Source organism: Plectropomus leopardus, chromosome 1 (assembly GCF_026936395.1).
Source record: "Plectropomus leopardus strain MGB_pleo_1.0 chromosome 1, ASM2693639v1, whole genome shotgun sequence".
Taxonomy (NCBI): Eukaryota; Metazoa; Chordata; class Actinopteri; order Perciformes; family Serranidae; genus Plectropomus; species Plectropomus leopardus.
The window spans coordinates 8,733,455-8,756,993 of NC_142176.1; the positions used below are offsets into that span (position 1 = coordinate 8,733,455).

The 23,539-nt window shown below is 41.0% G+C and overlaps 1 long non-coding RNA gene across 4 annotated transcripts in view; it reads right to left on the bottom strand.

Moving 5' to 3' along the window:
• LOC148190354 (uncharacterized) overlaps nt 1–23,539 on the bottom strand; it is a 46,350-nt gene that overhangs the window by 12,999 nt on the left and 9,812 nt on the right. For 3 of the 4 annotated variants that reach the window (XR_015775225.1, XR_015775218.1, XR_015775231.1), the window contains 3 exons: nt 22,865–23,122; nt 19,824–19,930; nt 11,654–11,795 (listed from right to left, as the gene is read on the bottom strand). This is a non-coding gene — a long non-coding RNA (uncharacterized LOC148190354). Of the gene's footprint in view, nt 1–8,868; nt 10,459–11,653; nt 11,796–19,823; nt 19,931–22,864; nt 23,123–23,539 lie in introns of those variants that run through there. The other variant, XR_015775230.1, reaches the window with a different exon arrangement.

The window sequence follows — 23,539 nt, forward strand, 5'->3', positions numbered from 1 at the left end:
CATTTTCATATGGGCCACTAACTGTTGCATAATAATGTTTAAACCAGTGGTTCCCAACTGAAAATGTTAAAAAATTAAAAAAATTAAAATGGCTAATGGGTCCATTCTGAATGGGCCGCAAGTGATGTAAAGTTTGTATTTTATTTTGAAGTGCAGTGAATTTACAGCACAGGGCTTTTATTCTGATGGAGCGTTTCTGTTTTTTTCTTGTAAAATGTTTTATTTCTTTGTGTTCTGGGCTGACATTTTGTTTACATTTTGTGAAATGAAATTGAATACGTGGTTATTTATCATATATGGGCCTTGAACTAACAACTAAGGAGAAATCTGGACCCCATGACTCGACCAGTTGGGAATCTTCGGTTTAAACTGTTAATTAAGTTTTGCCCTTAGGTTGGGTAGCAACACGTCAATGCCAACACGTTCTCATCCCAACTCATCCCATGTTGCCGCTTTACAGTGGACTTCCACGTCTACATATTATGTTTTAGGTTTCCTTCTGCATCTGTTAATGCAACTGGTGGGATTAGCTGCATGTGATATGTTTAGACAACACAAAGCAATGCCAGGTTGCCAACAGACGCACACCGCTGGCATGGATGGCTAGGTTTAGGGGAAGGACGCACATGGTAAGTGGTAGATAAAAAACACATCATATTCAGATGGTAAGCAAACGCAGCACTCCATCCAAAACCCCTCCCAACCTACACGAGCCACTGCGCTTCTTAGATTATGTTAACGGCAACGTTTCATTCTGATGCTGTTCTGGTGTATTTCATGCACAGGCTGCTGCAGTCTCAAGTGACGCTACCTATGCATTTATCATGTGGATGCAGCAGTTGACATCCTGCTGTCCGTCGGCGTATAATAACACCGTGACTGTTTCTGTACAACCGTGTTCTCACCTGACGCCATCCAGCAGCGGTTCATGCAGATGCGAAAGTTGCCTTATGGTAAATGGACTGGACTTCTATAGCGCTCAAAGCTCTTTCACACTACACTGTCACGTTCATCCATTCACATACTGGTGGCCAAGGCTATCGTACAAGGTGCCACCTGCTACTAAGTAATCATTCACACACACACACACACACACACACACGCACACACACACACACACTCCAATGACATGGCATCGGGAGCAATTCGGGGTACAATATCTTGCCCAAAGACATAATTCGGGGATACTTCCATATGTTGGCCGGAGGAGCCGGGGAGCGAACCGCTGACCTTCCGATTAGAGGACAATCCGCTCTACCTCTGAGCCGCCCACCTTATAGCCTCACAAACTTACAGCAAAACTCTATCAAAGCAGCGCTATTTTACAAGTTATGAACGAGAATGGGCTCGTAATGCACATGAGGAAAAAAAATCCTTTTTTCAGGAACAACTATTTTTCATAAAGTTCCTTTTTTAAGAACTGTACTTCTCTTAATTCAGCTTTAGTTTTGAGTTAGTGTTTTTTTTATTTGAATTTCATTACATTTGCCATTTATGACCTAGTTACAACGAGTCTGCTCTAAATGTGGGTGTTGAGTGTTGCGGGGAAAGTGTGTAGGGAGCACTTGCAGACGCCAAGTTTCTAGCTTGCCTGGAAGAAAAAGAAGCACCACCTATCTTTGGACCATGACGCGATGCTGATGGAGCAAAAACCAGAACAAGAGGCAGCTTCCAGCAACAATACCTGACCACATGTGGCCAAACTTTTTACACTGAAATCTACACTAGGCTACATGAGCTCAGCTCGTAGGAAACTGCACTCCCTCTTGTTTATCTATTAAGCACTATGTGGCGAGCAACCGCTGTATTTGTCCTCACTTTTAAATTTTAGCAATATAAATTATCCAACACGTTCAGAGACACGTTCTGTTCCACGCATGAACTCAGAGTTAGGAAAAACTGCTCTCTGCTTTTACGCCCCCTAATAAATGGAACAAGCTCCAGGACTCACTTAAACTGCACCAACTAGTCCCCATAGAAACATTCAGAGCTCCGCTAGAAGACACATTTGGCATAAACTGTGTTTGTTTCAATTAGTCTTTCATCTGTTATGTTTGTATGCATTTGTGTATGTAAATATGCTTGTATGTATGTACATATGTAAGCATGTTTATATATGACTTAGTTTGTAATGATTTTATCTTGTGAACAGGGCATCATCCTTGCAAATGAGAACTTGCTGAGAGCTTGTGTGTGTGTGTATATGATGAAGTGCCTTCTGCCTCCCAAAAACCACAAAATCTCTACCCTCTGCAAGCACACAAAAATAAGTTGCACATACTGTAGTTGAAAATGTGGTCAGCTAGTTAATTTTAGTTATGTTAATTACTCACTTGTGATGTTAATCTCTGATGTCATGATAAGGACTTATCTTGTAGCTAGTGGTCTGTTGGGCCTTGAAGTTGGTGTGCTTGGAAAGCAGTTAACCTTAACTTACCTTTTACAAGGCAAACTTCAGATGTTATACTGATGATAAAGCAGTGTTAATTATGTGATTTAACCAGGAGTCAAGTCACGTGAATTATCGCTGCCCCTTTTGCATCAAGAGTGGTGCTATTTGATGAGTTCGGAGTGAGACCTGGATACAGGGTTGGGGGTGGGGCCTTATTCACTCCAATGTTGCTCAGTGGTGGATGAAACCAAAAAAGTTTGACTTCCCAGGTGTAAAATTACCAGGATCTTCTGGGTCGTTTGGCCCATAAAACAGGCGCATCAGAGATTACACAAAATCAGCAACTTACTTCCGGTTCAGCGCTGTGCCTACTTGAATGGGATAAAATGACTCAGTTGTGTGGCTCCTGATGTTATTGGGCCGAATGGATCAATATAGTACAATAGCATAGTATATGATAGTAAAACAAGTCACTTCGTGCAGTTGTGACGTATATGGGAAAAGGCTTTTTGGCTCAATGGCATCACAGATCTGGAAGTTATATATCCACAACGAAAATTGGGTCAAGGGTCTGATTACAATGCAAAAGGCTGCCGCTGGCATCATTATAGTGACGCCGGGGGCTTCTGCCCAAGTTTCACAATATTAGGATTAGAAATGAGTGTAACACAAACTTCAATGTTTATGTTATTTTCATAGTTATAATTGCCTCCTGTCTATGTTTTTGTTGAAGTAATAACTTTTTGTAACCGTTTTTTTTATTGTTTTGCACTTGCACACCCTAAAAAATGTTTTAAATATAAAGTAATTCAAACTTTGAGTAAGTTATTAATAAGGTACTTTTTTTCTTACTTTCACTTAACTGTTAATTTTCACTTTTACTTGACAGAAAAAACTTAAAAGACTGCTTTCCTTCCTCAGCAACCTCTCAAAGACATCTCTTCCCCAGTGTGGCATTGTTTTTTAAGAAATGTTAAAAAAATAAGCAGCTTTTATTTGTTGACTCTTTATAGTTTTATATATTCTGCAGAAATGTAAGTTTTGATCATCAAACATGCTTGTTGTGTTGCTGTGTGGTGGGCTGCAGAGCGGCAGTTTTTCTCTCCTCCAGGTAGAAGTGCCTGACCTTGTGTGATGAGGTGAGGCTGTGCGGAGTCAGGGGAGCTGTAGATTTTCACTCTGGCCACGACTCTGTGACTTTGGGTCGTAACTCCAGAAAACAGAGCAGCGAGAATATTGCGCCGTGTCCTTGATCGGTAGCTCATCTCTACCTGGCAGTGCGCACCAAGCGGCTGAGCTGTGGCACTTTATGGCGGATCGAAGCTGCTCAAGTTTAATGTGTTTGTGGCTGTCGCAGCTCAGATAAAGGGTGCAATACATAACACATGAGTAATAGAGGAGGACAAGCCAATCAATAGCCAGAGAGGCCGTTTGACCCACGTTTTAAAATGACAAATTTCCAGCCTTGCTTTACTGAGAGAGTCTCTCAACAACAACGGCCTGAAGGGACAGTGTGCAGAAATAACCAGAGTGGACACGATGTCTGTCAGTGGGAAGAGGCCCGCTTTCCCTGGCCATGCCTTACAGCTGTCTGTGTGTGTGTGTGTGTGTGTGTGAGAGTTTAAAATCTCCATTTCAGGTTCAATCTCAAAAAGGCCAAACTGGCAGTAAGAGTCTTGTAAGTAAAGACTGGGGCTTCACCTGTGAAAAGAGGCTTTTGTAGAAGCAGCCTCCTGTTTCCTGGCAGATAAAGCACATCTGCTTTAGCAGGAGATAACACCGTGCATACGCTCACACAGCCCCTCTCACTCTTGCTCACACATTCACCTTTTCTTTACCTTTCCCTGCCTCCCTGCCTCCGCTCTTCATTCATATCTATTTCTGTAATTCCCTCTTGCTAAAGCGCTCCCCTCCATCCCGGCTGCATATTTTCTTCGGTGTTTGCTCGGGTTTTCTTTTCTTCTCTCCCTTCCCTCATTTCTCCCCTGCCTCATCTCCTGTGTTTTCTCAACCTGGCCGAGCACCAGCTGCTCCTCACCGGCGCCGTCTGTTATAATGTGTGTGTTGTGTCTCCTGAAGTGGCCTGTCCTGGAGATTACCCTGCCCTCTGTCAGGGTGCAGCCTCTGGGATTAGACTGCTAACCCCATGGGCCGTGTGTGTGTGTGTGTGTGTGTGTGTGTGTGTGTGTGTGTGTGTGTGTGTGTGTGTGTGTGTGTGTGTGTGTGTGTGTGTGTGTGTGTGTGTGTGTGTGTGTGTGTGTTTGCCTGAGGGCGTCCAGATAAATGCCTCAGAGGAAGCTACCTGCTGTTGTTGGACTAGCTCAGTGAGACATGATTAGTCCTAGACAGCTAATAATGAATTTATAGACCTTGTCTTTGCTGTCCGTTTTCCTGTTTGCCACCAACCATTACAAAATATTCTAAATATAAAATTTGGCAAATTAAAGCACATTGAAATGAAAAGTAATAGTACTCTCACTTTACCTCTAATCAGTTGAGAAATAAGAATCAAAAATGTATTTTAGAGTTTTTTTTTAATCTTGAACTCGTATTTTTCATCTCCTTATTTTGCCTCATTTTTTTGGTCTTTGCACAGATGTAATTATATATCTCTTCCATCTTTTCTCCCAAGCAACATTTCTAATTTTCCTAATGCTTAATAATTATGAGGAGTGTGAGCCTGGCTAGCAAACTAAGAAAATGGAAGCTAAAAACACGGTTGTTAAAAAAAAACTACACCAGTGTAATCCACATACTGTGAGCTGCTGCATCATTGACTATGTTTACATGCACACTCATATTCCACTATTATTCCAACTATGACAATTTTCTGAATTTGTTATGGGTCACGTGAACAACATATTCTGCGTGGATATTTTGAACTAATTTTCTGATTAAGACGTGGGATACGCAGATATTATCGGGTTTAAGTACATATTTTGGACATGTAAAGTGCATTCAGAATATGTTTCTCAAACTTGATTTTTTTACTGCAGTTTGCAACAGACAGTCTGCACTGTGTGCTGTCATGAATGCCCTGTACACAAACCAATTAACTAAAAGTTTGCAAGGCTGTGAGGTTGAGACACATGCCCCAAAAGGCCCACATTTCTGGTAGGAAGAAGAAACACACCTACTTTTAAACATTACAAAAGACTTGGACATTAAATGAATATGCGTAGATATCGCAACAACGACATTTAGAGAAGGTGGTTGAAGGAACGTAAGAGGGAGGCTGTGTTTGCATAGTCAAACAAGTCCAACACCTGTAGAAAATTCTTTTAAAAAATAAGATTTTGATGTATTACAAGCAAATTGACAAAAGCAGCTCCAGCCATTCCATTTTTTCTCATTTTGACGTGATAAACGTCAAATCAGAATATGCATAGCTGAATGTAAAAAGGAATATGAGAGGAATATGAATTTTCGTTAGCCATGTAAACAGCCTAGTAGGAATATTGTCTTGTCTGTTGAAATAGTTACTAATTAAAAGCATTTTACTTAGCAAACTAACTGTAAAGCTTCATTCCTACCACATAAAAAACCTTCTAACATCTGGCTTTTTAATGCAATGGGTGAGTATACAATCAGCATTCACACCTGGGTCAAATGACTCAGTAGTAATGGGTATTTATCGCCTCTGGCTGCGATCAGCACGCATGGAAACACAACACTCGGGTGAGCGTTCGATTTCAGCTCCTGAACCAGTAAGATGCAATGACCTCCTGTCACTAATTGCCCTTCATCTCCACCTAAGCAGCGCTGAAACACTGAACCACATTAGTCTGCACCAAGTTTGAAAGAGAGAAAGTAACCACTGTTAAGTTTTCACAAGCCTCCATCTATGCTGCTTTCTACTGTGTGTCTGTTTGACGCTCCAGGGCACACCAAAAGAACCCACACACTCACACACACAAACACAGAAAGGCACACACGTCTGCTGCAGCGCAGTGTACACAGATCTGTTCTACAGGCAATGGGAAAGCAGTCCATAGCCTATTTTTAGGAGGTTTACCTGGGTTTGAAAAACCCACGTGCACATAATTTGGTGGGAAAGTGTTATAAAATTGGCAGGCAAATGCTACTCAGAATTGCAAACTCCTCCTCTAAAGGTACAGAGGTTTTTCTCACTGGAAGAAGTGTTTCGTCTAGAATTGTAAACTAAGCATTTTTAACAGCTCCATCCCGGTATCTTCTTACATCTGCAAATACATCCAATTACAGGGCACCAGCAAAATGCGTTGTCGATTAGTGCTCCCTGATACTGATAATGCATTCTTGCAGGGTGGAGCATTTGATCACTTCATATCAGAAAATTCATTTCATCCCAGCACCCTTCTGGCTTTCTTTTTTTTAAAACAATACTAAAATGCAATAGTAAATCAAAGACCAAAACAGGAGAAAAAAATGCCCCAAAATACAATCTGTCTTTGAGAATATCTACGTGAGTTATCACCGAGCCGTCTTGCAGCATGTGTTGAATTTTATCTTCTTGTAACCAGGAAAACAATACTGGTCTCTGAACTCCTTCTAATTCAGGAGAGGCAGAGACAACAAGCAGAGTATGGCAGCAATAATAAATCCTCCTGAGCTGCAGCCGCATTTACTTTGGAGTGCATTTGCCAGGAAATATCCCGAAGTGTCACGAAATTCCTCCTGATGTTAAGCAGCAGCACCGTTTTGCACAATCACCCACGTCTGTTTTCTGGAAACTGAAAAAAATCCTTCTATTCCTCTGCACCTCCTCCTGCTTTGTGTTCAGTTTAGATTAAAGACGGGAAATCAATATGCTTTACCTGGATTCACCTCATGTTGCACTGTCTTGTATTTTAAAGAGCAGATTTGCCAGATTTCAGTAACACCTTTAGAGCTTTGACTTTGGAAACTTTGCCCAAATTCTCAGCTTAGATACTTTAGGTAAGACAGGATGTTAATTATATCATTTGTGAGTTGAATATTCAGTTGTTCTACTTTCAAATTTCTAAATGACGATGTAGAAATATTGTAATTTCGAAACCATTTTGAAAAAATGAGGCTATAATATGCACACTGTGATAGACGTAACAATATTAAAAATGTTCTTTTTTCATTCTTTTTTCTCTTTGTATAAATTTACATTTTTCTGCAAATTTAGATTCTTTGAAGAAAAAACCCTCAACTGATACTGAAGCACTTGCGTGTTTATTCATAACAATTTCCAAAAATGTGTTTCTGATGTCTGTTCCAGCTGTGGCCGTCCATGAGTGGGGACGCCTCAGCACACTTTACGCACTGTCAACATTTGAGGCTGTGGGCATGTTCATAATTGTCATGGGATGCAGTGTAGGTCTGGTATTTGTAACAGCGTGCATTGACAGTATTATTGTTTTTTGGCAGTGAGAGACTGCAAAAAATTAATATGGAATACTTTTTCTGTTTCTTCCCAAACTAAGTATTTTCTGCATGAATTGAAATATATTGATAGTATTTCTTTGCACGAAAGGTGAACACATTTCTATATTTATGTGCATGTGCACAGTACCCATCCACCCTTGACAATGGGGCTCCTGTGAAAGCCACTATATAATTAAAGCACTTGGTGTTTGGCATATATAATTGACCTTTTCTGCTAATGACGTAATGCCAGCATTTTTCACATTCTGCTGCTGTCCAAACTGAATGGATATTCTATATATGCTTGCAAGTGAACCTCACTCCGAGTTTAGGCCCAGGCACACCAAACCAACAGCAAAGAACTGATGGCGATGAAGGCCAACTGCCGGTGCATGTCGCCTGTGTCTCCACCAAACAGTTGCACTGAACACAACACAAAGAATACATTCAAAAGCCGCATGTACGTTCCCACCTGCATGAGAGGAAATAACTTTCCATAGATGCACTCGATGAAAGTCTGTATTCAACATTAAAAAGACCAGCCAGAGCAACATGATGGATTCAAGACCCTATTAAGCCAGTAACACATTAACATAACCCAATGTTGAAATTAAGGATATTTACTGCGTGCTGCAACAATCTTACCTAATATAACTATTTTGTTTTGATCTCACACCCTCTTGACTTTAGCTGTTTGTTTGCTTTCCTCAGATCAATTTCATTCAGAGATGGGCTCCACCAGCTCCAACGTCAGTTCAACATGTTAAATCGGCCAAAAAAAGCCAACTACCCAACTAGTATCAACAGTGTAGGACACACCATACAAACTAGGGCGACAGACACTCGGCAACGGTGATGCATTGACCGGTGATCCATTGTCAGTCTGGAGTCATTTTAGGACATTTATTTATATGTTAGGGTTTTCAGGACACGTTATTTACATTTTTCAAATACTGCCAGAATAATTTCACAAATCAACACATCTCTAAAACTGATGGACTGATGGACTTTTTATCTTTTTATATAATTTCAGCATGTTCAGAAATGAGAAACATAAGAAACCTTTTCTCTTTGTGTAGTCTGAGGAGAAAAGTACAGCAGGGGACAGAGAGGGACATGTCAGATAAAATAAAAGCAGCATCAGAGCACAACATTGATCTGACAAACAAGACAGAGCCGGAGCCATTGATTAGAAAATCCACTATTAATGACTTTGCCGGGCACAGTACACAGTGTTATTGCTGCAGAATCACAAGAGGAATCAAATCAGGCAAAAGCAAACACAGTTTGGTTTGAGTGACTTTCAGTGTCAATAAATGCATTAAAATATCAGAATGATATTTCGGTCGCAGCATCGGTTACACGTGTGTGAATAAAATATGTGCACAGAATCCCAGGTGCACCGCTTCTTACTGAGCGCTGTATGTAAATATGTTTTAGTGTAAATGCAGATACTGTCGGGTTCCTGGTGTGTGATGCTGTGATGGGGGATGGAGAGAGGGCAAAGTGTGAAGAGGGGGAGGAGGTGTGAAGGTGGGATTGGGGGTGGGGGTGAGGGGGCCGGTTGGAGAAGCTCATTCATCAAGTCATTACGGGAGGTGGCTCCTGTGGTATTTCAGCCTGTCCATCAGAGAAGGAGGACGGGAGGGAGGAGGAGGATGGGGAGAGATTCCCAGAGGAGCATCGGAGCTCTGCCGTCCTTCCTCCATCTTTCTCCCCCCTTCGCTCCCACCTCCTGCTCCCCCTTGGACGTCCCTGCCCTGCTTCTCCTCTGACAGCTCACCTTCTGACTGCTATTACTTCCCCTTCTTCCTCTCCTCCATCACACCGTCTTCCACTTTATCTGCCCCCTCTATTACATCCTCCATCTCTCTCTCACACACTCACCATCCTCCCTCCACATTCTCAGTACTCCCCTCACTCTCTTCCTTTTTACATTTCTCCCGGGAGGCAGCCCTTGACTCTCAGATGTCCCTCGCATGCCAAAAATTACTATTGACATTTCAATTCAGTGGGGTTTTTTCTCTCGCTGCTCTCTGCTGATGCCTTATAGCAGGAGGACATTTACATGTCAATGGGCCAGACAAAAGAGAGGCAGAGTCCTGCTCCCGTGTCCTTAACACAGTGGCTGTAACACTGAATTTGTGGCTTTTGCGGTGATGAAGAGGCTTTGTGTACAGAAAATCTTGATTAGTAAATGGATTATTAATATACAACAAGTTAAATTGGCCTACAATGCCACATTACTTTACCGAGTTATAAAGTATCATCATCTTATTTTAAAATTAATACTCGTTTTGTAATTTGTGGCTTTACAAAATAAAACGTGTCATAATGTCCATGATTAACCACAATTCGCAAGAATGACAACAATAAGATCAACATAGAAAATCTGTAATCTGCCTTCAATGGATGAAAAATAACAATGAACTATAAGTTTCACTTTGTTTGTTGATGTCTGTGTTGCACACGGCAAAAATTCTTCCCCCCCAAAGTTTGTTTATGATTTTGTTGATGGGAAGCCAGTGGGGGATCATTTTTTCCATGCTGTACTACCGACTTCTGAGAGCCCTTATTGCACAGAGATTGAGGAAAGTCCCTTCTTTACTTCACTTTAACTTTTCTGCATTTTATTTTTGCAAAGAGCTAAATAATGACTGCATCGTGCCCTCCCCATGTGTGATGCTGGTATCCTGAAAGCACAAGAGGCATGACGGACATGAGGTGTGACGTAACAGCGTCGGCCTCTAGTGTGACATAAAACATACACATCAGCAACCCTTTCTAAACAATAACAATGCATGACATAGCAATAACAAGCATTTACCCTCCCTGTTACATGGCAGCTAATCTCGTTCTCTGCTCAGAGAGTAAGGAATTCCCAAATACCATGTTTTCCCTACTTGTGGACATTTTCGAGCGCTCCTCTTCTTTGAGTCAGCTGCTAACTGCTTCTGGCTGCTTTTTATAATCTCTGGTGGGTTGCTGGGTCGCTCATGTAAAATGTCATCAAAATGTAACACCCATCCAGCCCATGGTCTTGTCCTGCTGGCTGTCAGTTTTACACGGATGTCGATTCAGTGCTGTGACCAGCTGTCGACTTAAAACTGAGACTACTCCATCTCCCATTATGGGATTGTACCTTTTAAAAAGAACGGCGAGGTGGAATAATGGTGTGAAAATCCCCGCCTTGAGCGGGCAGTGGAAATAGGGCTACTAGTTGGTTATCGTAATCTGTCCCCAGACAGACAGACATATAAACACCCGCTAAAGAACTCAAACTCAAACCAGCCCTTTGCTGCATGTCAGCCCCTCTCTCTCCCCACTTTAACACTTAAGCTTTCCTATATCCAATAAAGGCAAAAAGCGCCCCAAAAAAAGTGACGAAAACTTTACACCAGCCATGACGCCGATTCTCGACTTTAAAATTGGGGTTCAAAGTGGGTTGGCCAAAGGCCTCTGTCCAGTTCCTAAACTTCCTGTTCCCTTGCTCAGTCCAAACCCATCAGCCTTCATTGTAACCTCAACTTCACACCTGTAAAGTTTCATGACTGAATCTGGCACTTTTGTGAAGGTACCGTGGTGACAAAAATCTATCCACAGATTGACATATAAACACCAGGCTACTCAGAGCACTCAAAACCGCCCCTGTGTTAGTCCCCGCTACAATAGATGTCTCCAAGACCACATGTTGCCATGACCACACACACACACACACACACACACACACACACACACACTGAAACCAATACCAGCCTCACTGTCACAGCTGGTAATAACTGACCTTGTCTGTAGAATAATGGTGGTTAAAAAGGCTTTGTGTTGGACTACTGTGGTTGGCCAGTGTGGCTAAAATGGCACCTGAGGACTGACTCGCTGTAGGCCTACCTTATTTTAGCCCTGTCCCCTGTTTGGTCGTGCAGACATGTGGGAAGCTGTCCTTATTGTGGCAATGATGATTTCAACTGGTTGGCTGGGGAATCTGGGGTATCTCCCTGGTAAAGCTCACCGTCAGCAGGAGGAAAGGCATCTGGATAAGATAAGATAGAACTTTGTTAATCATGAAGGAAACACTGTATGATCATGTTTGTCTGCAATGCTGAGATGAAGACATTAACTCATTAAGAATTTGAGAGCAGAAAAAATGAGTCAAAAACAGTTACAGTTACATTTACAGCATGTACAATAAAAGAAAAGATCATAAAGCTGAATAAGTTATTCCCAAATCCTTTTGACCTTGTGTGGGTTATGTGTGGCAAAACAGGAATTAAAGGGAAAGATCGCTGACTGAAGATGAGTGCGTGGTTGTAAGCTGTGTCCCTGCACCTTAATCCTTTGAAATCTGGATCGACATCAGTTTTCTTGTGCTGCATTCGGATGCTTTTCATAAGCATTTAAACCTTTGAAATGTGAGCACATTGGTTTGAGTTATTTCATAAACTTAGAAAAAAAGGCAATCAGCAACGTGAAAAATGTCAAAAAGCATGAAAAATCCTGCAAATTGCAAAAAGTTAGTAGAAAATAAACTACCTGAAAATTAGCTTAAGAAAGAGAGAATCATTAGAAAATGATCAAACTACTAGAGAAAAATTATCAAGGAAAGGGCATACATAATTATCATACTTATGCATTTAAAATTAGGTTACAGAAAAGTTTTTTATTGTTATAACATAACATAACATAACATAACATAACATAACATAACATAACATAACAAAATATAATAATTATTATTATTTTACTTTTTACATGTATTTTCCTGTATTGGTTCCTTACCTTTTTGGTAATAATTTAAGGTAATTTTATTGTAACTTGCTTATTTCGGTTAATTTCGGGTTAAGGTTCACATTGCCTTCTTCCGTGTTTTCAAAAAAAGAAAAGAAAAATCAAGCCAATTTGCTCAGGTCTGAAAGGGTTAAACATAAGAGCTGTTGTTGTGCTTCTGGCCTCATGATGTGTGACTTCAATTGGTTCCATAGTGTCTTTACCATACAAATGGCCTTAAATAGGCTCTGTTCATGCATGCGAGAGCGTGTGTTTGCATGTGTCTTGGTTACTCGCACGTCTGAGTATACTCCCCTCACAAGAGGGTTTTTCAGACATGCATCTTCATTTTTTAAGCTCTGTAAGGTATCACACCACCTGACTGGTCCCGAGGCGCCGGGGCTCTTGCCTTCCTGTGATTATCTTAAAGGAGATGCATTGCATATGTAAATGTCCTGTTTTGGAGAGAGCTGGCTGCTGCTCAAGAGAGGAAAAAAAAAGCCCCTCAGCATTGATTTGCCCTTCTGCATTTAGTCTGGGTTAAGTGTTCAGCTTCCATTTGGACCAAATTCATGCAGGGGTTTGTATAATTATGCCAGAGTCAATCCCCATTACTCCTTGGTGCTATCGAGCAGCTGCTTACTTTAATAAAAACACATGTCAAATTCAGCGAGACGAGCTGCCGTGTATATCTGTGTGTCCGTGTCTGCCAGCGTGCGTGCATATTCCTGTGTTTGCACATAATTTGAATCAATACACACAGGAAGGAGGCATTAAAGCGACTAACCAGTTGCAGGCGGTAGAAGCAGAAGACAGACCTCGTGCACCAAATGTTCTGTCAACTCCACAATCCTTTCAATCAGTGCAACAAAACAACTCTTTCAACATTTGTCTCTTTTTCCCCCAGGACACGATTCCTCTTTTCTGTCTGCTTACTGGAGACCATCAATCTGTAGCCTCTCCCTGTTGCCCTTCTTTCATCATTTCAGGTTTTTTTTCCTTACAATGAGAGCTTTCAAGCCTGACCTTTGTGCCCTTGCAAAGGACCGCTGCGGGTAACAAAGACCGCCAACCAATCAGAGATCACTCTGACTGGCCTTGGGTATGTGAGCCTCATTCTTAATAACACCAAAAAGCCTGAAATGGATTTCTGGGGTAGCTGGTGATAACTCCTCACATTTACTCACATGCAAATATGCCGCCCAACTCTTACTTTGAAGCTGGAATCCATTTTATTTCGTGAGTAATTTAGCGTGTCAGATTCACCTTCTAGATGTTACGACTGGCATACTTATATTAGGACCTGCTGTGTACTTGCTCTGGGTAGCAGCTCGCTAAATGTTTCTGTTTGACATTCCCAATAAATAATGTTTCAACCAAAGCTGTCACACAGGATGGTTTCTAACATTTCGTGGCATCATGCATGCAAGTCAACAGCAAAACGGGAGTAGAGCATTAAAAGAATAGTTTAACTTTTTGGAATAAACACTTTAATATGCTTTCTTCTGGTATCACTGACGTATCTGCCTGTGAATGCGAGTGCACTTATATGGCAGGTGGGTGAGGACATAGATGGGTCCCACAAACAACTGACTTTCAGGCAACAGTTTGGAGTTCACTTCCCCTGTAGATGTTTTTTGTCTTTCTACACCTTACCATGTGCCTCTTTTGCCTAAACCTAGGCATCAACGACTTTTTTGCCTAATCCCCACTATTGTGACAATCCCTGCTTTTGTGTAAACATGAGGACTGTGCTGCTTCGTCTCATAATGTGCATTTGTTGGCATCAACGTAACGGTATCTGGGAGTGTAAACAGTTGTCACAGAAGGATACAATGTCATTTGCATACATTATATCAATTTACCACGGTGTGATTAATTGCAAAAGGTGTAATATGACTCTTAGTGGTTAGCTGGCCTTTGGTCGTTTATGTGCAGCTTTTACAAAGTAATCAAGCAGCGATTGTGCTGGTTCATACTGCAATGCTGAAAATGTGAATAATATAGAATAGTTTTTTTTATTTCTAAGTACGTGTCCAAAAGGATTATGAACTCCAAATCTGGTCTCTGGATTTATGGGGTGTTGTATAGAGCTGAGGAGTTCTGACAAGGGACAGCAGTTTTATGTGTGTGCATATTTTGGAGAATCTCTAGTGCAGTATACATGGCTGTCTGTGTGAGCGTCTTTGCGATTATACTGATCCAGTGGAACAGAGAGTGAATATCACTGATGACGAGAGAATTTACATACATGGAAATAGGGCAGAGAGTGTGCAGATGGGTTGCTGGCTGCAGTAAATGCAGAGTAGCTGGAGTTCAGGGAAATATCTGTGTATCAGGGAGATCTTTGTGAACCTGTCCTTTTTTCCCTGTCTGCCACTGGAGACAGAACTGCAACTAATCACATTGAAGGTGAAGTGCAGAGCAGCCCGATTCATCTGCCTGTCGCAGGTTTTCATACTGCTGCTCCTCCTCTGGTTTCTCACTACACTTTCCATCATCAGAGGTTTGATGTCGCTGTAGGCGCCCTAAGAGGTTTAAACTGCAGATTAAATAAGATTAAGATAAATAGAGCCAATGTCTTATAGGTGAACAGTATTTGTCATTATGACATCAATGTAATAAATCAATACTATCTGTCATTTAAGTTATGTTATCAAGTTAGAAGCTTTTGGGGAGATGTTTGTGGTTTCCTCACCAGGAGGGGGAATTTAAACTCTTAAATCAGATTATTGACACCAAAACCAGCTTTTTTTTGGACAGACATATTACTGGTTATGCACATTCAAGAACATTTTACATGTTTTTGAACAATTTTTGAAATGGGTCCAGTAGTGAGGAAGACTGCTGCAGCAGGCAGCAAACATAACATGCTGCAATGTAACCACTAGGGGCATATGCAATATCCACTGGCATCCACTGGAAGTGCTTGTTTTTGGCTACTGACAGGCTTGTATTGTATTGTGTTTGATAACATCATGTAAAGGATTCCTACAGAGATAGACCTTTTTGGATAATTTCTTGTGAAGCTGCTCATTGCCTTTCATGTTTTTGATTTAAGATTATGCCAATTTGCTCAGGTTTCAAGGGGTTAATATGTCACATTAAGAAGGTTTTGTTTGACAACAAAAGAATCGGGGGAAGAACTGCAATTTCAAACTGGTACACCATGAAAGTCAGCTGACCATGAAATAACAGGGCTTATGTCAGAAGAATCATCATCCAGACTGCTATCTGAGTCTCAAAAAACATAAAACACAACTCTGATATTTAAGACAAAATAAGGCTTTCGGGAGGTCAAATTCAACGCAGAAGCAGCAAAATCCCAACAGCGACCTCAGACTTGTCCTTTGGGGTCAGGAGGAGCCCGTCAACCTCTACTCCAGGAGCAAGAAGACCAATTACTTTACTGCCTCTTATCCATTTTTATTTCCAACATCCTGATCCCCTTTGTTTCATCAGGTTAGCGAGCTAAGGCTAATTAGTGAGTTGCATAGCAACAAGAACAATGATGAACGCTCCCTCAACTCTTTGCTCTCTCTGTTGCTAGTGAACCTCAGCGCTGAGCTTTGTGCAAGAGGCGGGAAAAAAAACCTCCCCCGATCAAATCACAGCCATTATGATGGTCATCACTCTGTCTCCCTGTAACCCAGTAGCTCCTGAAATATGTGATGAATGTTTTCTGCATTCATATAGATCTACTCTGCTCCTGAATCTCTCTTCATCTATTTTATTCCTGACAACCTCTGCAGCGCCATAATTACTAGAGATTTAATTAGTCAGAGAACAAAGGCAACTTGACCTTCTTCGCAGGTTCACTATAGTTGTGTACATCATACAGACGGTAAGCAGTTGTTTGATATTTTATACCAGCTTGTGTTTTTTCCGCAAAATAAACTAACAAGCTTCAGACCTCTAGTCCACACATGCAGATCAGCACCTTAATGTAAAGTCATATCAGAGTTATTTACCATGTTTATGCCAGGAAACACAACTTTCTGCTGCTTTCTCCGCTCTAGAGGAGACAGGGGGGATATCGTTGCTATCTCCCTCGCACTCACAAAGACAGTAATTACACAGAAGGCCATTCAATTAACGGAGGCCGTGCACCTACATGGCTCGTCACAAAAAAAAAAAGAGAGCGAAAAAAAGAATCATGGCTAATTAAATGATTAAAACCTGCGCTCGAGGCCACAGCAACGACACACAGAGGAGGGGAGACGCTGCGGGTGAGAGCCAACCTTCAGCTGAATACTCTGATCAGAACCTGACAGACACAACATACACGAAAAAGCAATTAATAGAGTTTATAGACTTATTGTGCTTAGAAAAGTTTGATACCACCAACATCTCATGGCATATTCAAAAAGGCCAAATGTCCAGTTGGTGCAGCAGGTGGATGAATATGATCCTGATAGTCTTCACAATAAAATGACATGAGGGAAAAACAGCTTGAGTGTTACTGATCTGCCACACATATAATCAAGATTTACTGTATTTATGTTTATTCAACATAAAACACTTAATTAAACCTGCTATATATGGCGGTAATGGGCAGGAGGGGGCAGCAGGGACAAGAAACAGTGTAAATAACTTTTATTGCCTTTAAAGTTGACATAGTGTACTTGTGACCAAACAGTTACTTATTTACACATCTAGCAGATATGGCACATTGTTAGCTTTTATGTTTTTTTGGCAACCTTGTCCCCTAGAAATCATGTATATATTAAACTTATTTGAAACAACAATTTCAACAATGTTGTTGACTAATATAATGTTGATGCTTAGCATATAAAGTTCACAGACTACCGATATAATTTCTGCTTGACGTAGGAACTGAAACATCATTAATAAACATTTTATTGTTATGTTTAAGAAACACTAGACACAATAGACTGGCCAACGAATAAGTCCTAAAATCTGAAACAAGCTAGCATTTCAGCACTTCGTCTACAATTTATTTTTTGAATGTTTTTTTTGTTAGATGGCTGAAGTACGGCCTGTGGTTAACACTAGTTTAAGGCACTTCCAGGTACATGGTGCCGCTCTGTGAGCGACCTTTTGCATCTACCTATGACGTTTTAGGTATCCTTCTGCGTCAGCTGTTTATGTTCCAGGATGCCCTTACAGTGATGTCAACAAACGCACATGGTGAGATGAAGCAGCATGGACTGTCTCAATGGTATCATAAATGTTTGTTTACAAAAGAACTTATTTTCTACAATAATCCCAAATCCAATGGAAAAATCCTATAGGCTTTTTGATGAGGGAACCAGGACCACGCTAACTTCCACATCAGCCTACAAAAAATGTCATCCCTGGGGCACTCTATGGTAAAAACATATATCTAAGATTCAGTGTCTGCACACAGTTTACAACATGGAGGTCGCTGAGATAGCGGCGAGCAGATAGCGCTACTAAAAGGCTGATGCTTCCGTCACGATATAAGCAGAAAAGGCCATACGAGCGCAGTGCAGAGTGGTGGTGATTAGTTAGCCTGTGGGAAACACACGAACATGCATGCAGGTCAGGACCAGCTACTACAACAAAAAACAGAGAAGCTCTGATTCCAACATACACAGAGGACATGACTTCATTCTCTGCTCAGGATGCCTTTACTCCACTATATCTTTACAAAGCAAATACTGCTTTGCTGCTATATTAATGCTCTGAATGTTGCATAAAGCTCCATTAAGTTTAGGAGAGATTGTGGTTTTGGAGTGTGTAGAGACTTGAAGCAGCAAACAACATTAAACCTTAACCAAAGTGCCTCTGTTGCCAAACTACAGACGGGACTCAGGAAAACAAAAGCCTGTCTCTGGAGCAAAAGTCTGGTGATTTGTAAAGCCGCCATCCATCTGTAACTCAGTGGAAAAATGTAGCACTTCAATCAAATCAACGATGACTGTGAACATAATTCAGGCAGTGATTAAGTATATCACCACAGCATAATTAGAAAACCTATTTTAGTAATATATAAATGCAATTTCTCGGAGTTCACCGGTGGTCGTTAACTTTGTCTGTCTCCTGTTGAGCACTGGACGGGCAGCGTACAGTTGTTTTTTTTTTAGAGCTTTTTCTCAGAGAACAGCTGCCTGCAGTTGATGGAAATTAAGCTGATGAAAGCAGTAAACAATAACAATCTGAAGAGCCAAAACAATGAGCAGAAAGATGGTAATTTGTTCCATAGTGCTGAGAGAGCTGCAGAATCAGGTGATAATTATCTGTGAGACTGCCACTACAAGCGACCTCTCTCACATGACATGCAGTCATTTGATCCAGTGTTAATTTGGTGTGAGATGGGACATGAACTGAGGTCACTAGCGTTGTGTACAACAACGTCATGCTCCCTCAGCCTCATTATTAACAAGACCACGAGAGGTCAGTTGTCAGGAAAGCATGAACATAAGCAGTTTTATAATGAAGCCGTGTTGTAAAAGGGAGTCAGAAACTGCGATCCTCCTCCTCCTCATATGGGTCTGTATCTAACGATTATTGATTAAAGTCAGCGGTGAGGTGGCTGTTCTCATCCGAACTCGTCACATGGCGCCGCTCTGTCAGTGACCTTCTTCATCTACTTATGATGTTTTAGGTAATCTTATACGTCAGCTGTTCACGCTCCGGGCTGCCATTATAGTGATGTCAACAAATGCACATGGTGGGATGACGCTGCACAGTCCTTATGTTTACACAACAGCAAAGGGCAACCAATGCTGACTTTCAAGATGGTTAGGATTAGGCAACAAAGTCACAGATGCTTACGTTTAGGCAAAAGCAACACATGGCAAAGTGTAGAAAAACCTTATATCCACACAGGTTGTTTGTGTGACCCATCAACTTGCGCACCTTATATTTCGTGGTTACCAGCAGCGTTATATCCCAATGGTGTCCTTTAGCATATCATGCATACGTAGCTGGTTCTGTCCAGCTGCTATCTCAAGTGACGGCGCCTGCACATGTTGCATGTGGACGTGTCCGGTGCCGTCTGGCCGTCCACCGGCGTATAACAACAACGCCACCAAGTGAGAACGAGCTGGTAGGTTACTGAGGAGGAGGTGGGTATACTATGTGTGTAAAAATGCCAGTTTTGCAGTTTATGGCTTGCGTGTTAATTAACAATTGTTACATGCATTGTTCTTTTCAAAATACATTACCATTTTCACAGAAAATGTACAGTTTCCACTTGCTATGCGCATACAGTATTTTTCAAAATTAACTTAAAGAATAAGTTTGACACTTTATTTTAAGGTTTATCTCTTCAAGTTTAGACAACAGGGAGTGATCTGCAGCTCACCTGGTAGAGTGTGTGCTTCATATAGGCTGATTTCTTTGCAGCGGACCGGATTATTTCAACCCAAAGCTCTTTGCTGCGTGTCATCCCCCCTCTCTCTCCCAACTATCCTGTTTGGGAAGAAAAGAAAAAAGAAATTCTTAAAAAAATACAACTTCTTCTGATTTTTGTAGATTTAAAATATATATACTCTGTTGTTAAAAAGGCATTACATTTGGTGAAGAGCACATTATGACAGAAAATATAGAAATAGAATACAGAATACAGAAATCGGGACTTGACTTGGGACTGGGCAGTCTTAATGTGGGACTTGAATGCAAAGACTTGAAAAGAGTTCTCCCACCACTGGCAATGACTGATATGTCATTTTATGGAACATTTTTATCTAATTTGTTGCAGCTTTGCCATGAAATTAAATTTCTCATTAAGTCAAAAATGTGTGTTATGAGGGAAGGTTTCTAATAAGGTTTTGGTTTAATAAAGCCTGTTAATAATGTTGCATTTTGTCTTTCACGTCCTAGTTTCGTGTATGAAGCATTCACACTTGAAAGAGCTACTCAAGAAAAAGTACTTCATTCACCTGATAGACTTCAAACGCTTCCACATTCTCTGGTCAAAATGTATTGAAATTCACCGTGCGCGGAGGAGAAAGGAGAGCGGCTGGATAAACAACTGTGACACAGAGGTTATCATACTCAATTAAGCCGCCATCGCCGAGATAGAAACAGATCTTTTGTCATGTGAAGGCAGAGGGCCGAGGGCGAGGCGGTGTCTCATGTCGAGTGGCTGCTGTTAACTCCCAGGGCAAACACAATTGACACTGTGTGCCAACTATAACAGCTGTAGTGCGTCTGAGTGAGCCTGAGTGTGTGTGTGTGCTAAAGTGTGTGCCAGGGGTTTGCGTCATTGGAGTAAAGGAAGAAACACTGGCGCCAACTGACTCTTTCACAGGACAGAAGGAGAAATTCCACGGGATTAAAGAAGAAATCCTCCTCAGATACTCTTACGCTGTCACTTCTCATCAATTTTTGATTTTGTTTGCAGCAGTTTTTCTGTGAAGGAATGCTGTGCGGTGCCAGAAATAAGGACATCTTTACCCTTTTTGTGTTGTGACTGAATTGCTGCTTTGTTACTGAGCTAGATTCTTTTTTTGTCTTTTTGATAGCTCCAAGATTGCTGGTTAAAATCAAATTAGGTTTGTTAAAAATGCCTTGGAAGTCCTTGGAAGTTTGTCATGTCAGTTGTTTTCCATGTTTCAGTATAGCCCTGAAACTCAGAATAAATAAATAACTCAACAACAAGAAGACAAAGTCTTCAAAAATTTAAATATTTACTTGAAACTAACAAACTGAAATCTGATTGCATTTAAATTCCTACTTTTTTGGTGTCATCACTTTGCCTCTTAGAGTTCACTACATTTCCCAAAATGCAACAAATGCATTATCCACAATGGTGCAAGAAGTACTCAGATCCTTGCTCCATAACAAGTACATTCTGCATCTAAAATATTACTTAAAGTAATAACTTTTTTTTAAAAAGTCTGTGAAGTCACCTTCTTTTGCTGAATGAGGTAACACAAACATTTGTATTTTTATGAACTGGGTGTCTGTGGAGACATTCTGGGAAAAAAATCGCAAGCGGCACACGAACCAGCAGTAGTTAGTGCGCCAGATGGAGGTTTGCAGAACTACTACAACAGGCCTGGTCTTCAACTCATGTCACACAGCTGACACTGTTTGGACCTCTGGGACTGAGATCCAAAAAAACACACCTGCATTAACTGCTTATCGCCATAGGTGCCGCCAAAGACTATTAAACAGAGATCTTCCAGACTGTATCTGAACAGTACAAAAGTAGTACAGACTAGCATGAAATTAAGTAAACATAAAGAAATAAGAAGCATTAAATGGAAATACTCAAGTTACCTTAAAATTGTACGTAAGGTGCTCCATATGACATTCAGAAGATTAACATAGCAAAACCACTATTTGCTATGTGAAGATATAGTAGAGTAATGCCGTCTAGAGCAGAAAATGAAGTCACGCTACCTCTGTGTGTTGTAATTCAAGTTTCTCTGTTCTTTTTTTGGTAGCCATGCATGCACGTGAGTCCCTGCGAGTGTGTATCACTGGCTAGCTCCACACTGCTCTGCACTGCACTCATGCGGCGGTTACCGCTGACAATACTGTCTTGTATGGTGAGACTTTAGATTTAGAGCTTTTGGGTCCCGTCACCTGATGGCAAAAGATATTTGCCAGTAAACTTACCGTGTGAAAGAGATGTCTGTAAATCAGAGGATAAACCCAGATATTTTGAGTATCATAACCCTAAAAAATGGGTTGTTTCAATATTAGGATGTCATCCATTCCATCTGAGAAAGTCTATAAGAGACACGTGATTAGGCCGTTTTGCTCGGCCACTTTCTCTATGAGCTCAATGATGCAAAAGGTCCGGATCATTTTATACCCAAGAAGTCAAACTTTTTTGGTTTCCTGCAACACTAAGCAACTTTCATATGAATGAATTGGGCTCTGCTGCCAACACTGTATCCTGTTTATAAATATGAAATAATTCTACTTTGATGGATGATCGATCATTATATCTTCCAAATAAACAAGTCAACAAGTGACGACACATCATTTACATTAGGAACACACAATATTACACGCAACAGTGAAATACTCCTTGAAATGCACACATCATTGTTACATTTTTTTAATTGCATAATGAAAGTAATTGCATGTAATTCAGGTGTGGAATTAATATTTATCTGCGATAAACTCTGGAAATCTATACGTTTTTCTTTCTAGTATTAAATGGGACATGAATTACAACCCAATAAAAACAGTTGTACAAAACTACCCTTCCCAGCAGAAGTACATTTCATAGTTTGTTAAGTGACTTTGTGGGACTTTTTGTACAACTTCTTTCTGTTTTTCTCTCAAATTATTATAACATTATCCCAAAACGAATTATAAGCAGAACCAAAACCAGAACTGATTACAATTAGTTGCCTCAGACCACACAGAAAAGACTGAATGTACCTCAGGCTCCATGGTGTATTCAGGGTGACTGGAAGCATCCAGCTGGGCCTCAGCTGCTGGGCCTGTTCACGGTGCAGGCTGGGAAACACTTGTTTTTTTTCCATCCAGTTTTTGCCAAACCTCTCCGAGCGTGCCCTCTCGACCCTCCCAGTGCCGCGGTTGGCATCCTCGGGCTGTGGCTGCACCCTCCCAGCCAACACAGCCATAATGCTCCCCCATATGGCAGACAGCAACTCCTGCTGAGGGACTCCTTCACTCCTATTAATACACACAGTGTAATAAAGGGCTCAATTGAATTAATCAGCTTGAAGACATTAATCAGACATTAATGAAGTATTGACCTCTGCACCGCACTGCTGTTCACGGTTTCTGCCTGCCTGTTTACGTCTAGAGTCGTATCGACCTGCTGCTCCGTTTCTTGGAAGATTTCTCGTTTGTTGTTGAGAATTTCCCGCTTTTCGCTAAACCGGCATTAAAGCTGCAGACTTTTTTTGTACAATGAGCCAACAGCAGTGGCTTCAAGGAAGCAAACAAAGGCACTCAGAAGGAAAACCATCAGATCTCTTCAACACAAATACATATCAATCTTTATGAAAGTTCATTCTCAACCTTGGGTATAACAGTTTGACAAAATCTTCAGTGTTTGAGTGTTTTATTCTAACATGATATGCAGTT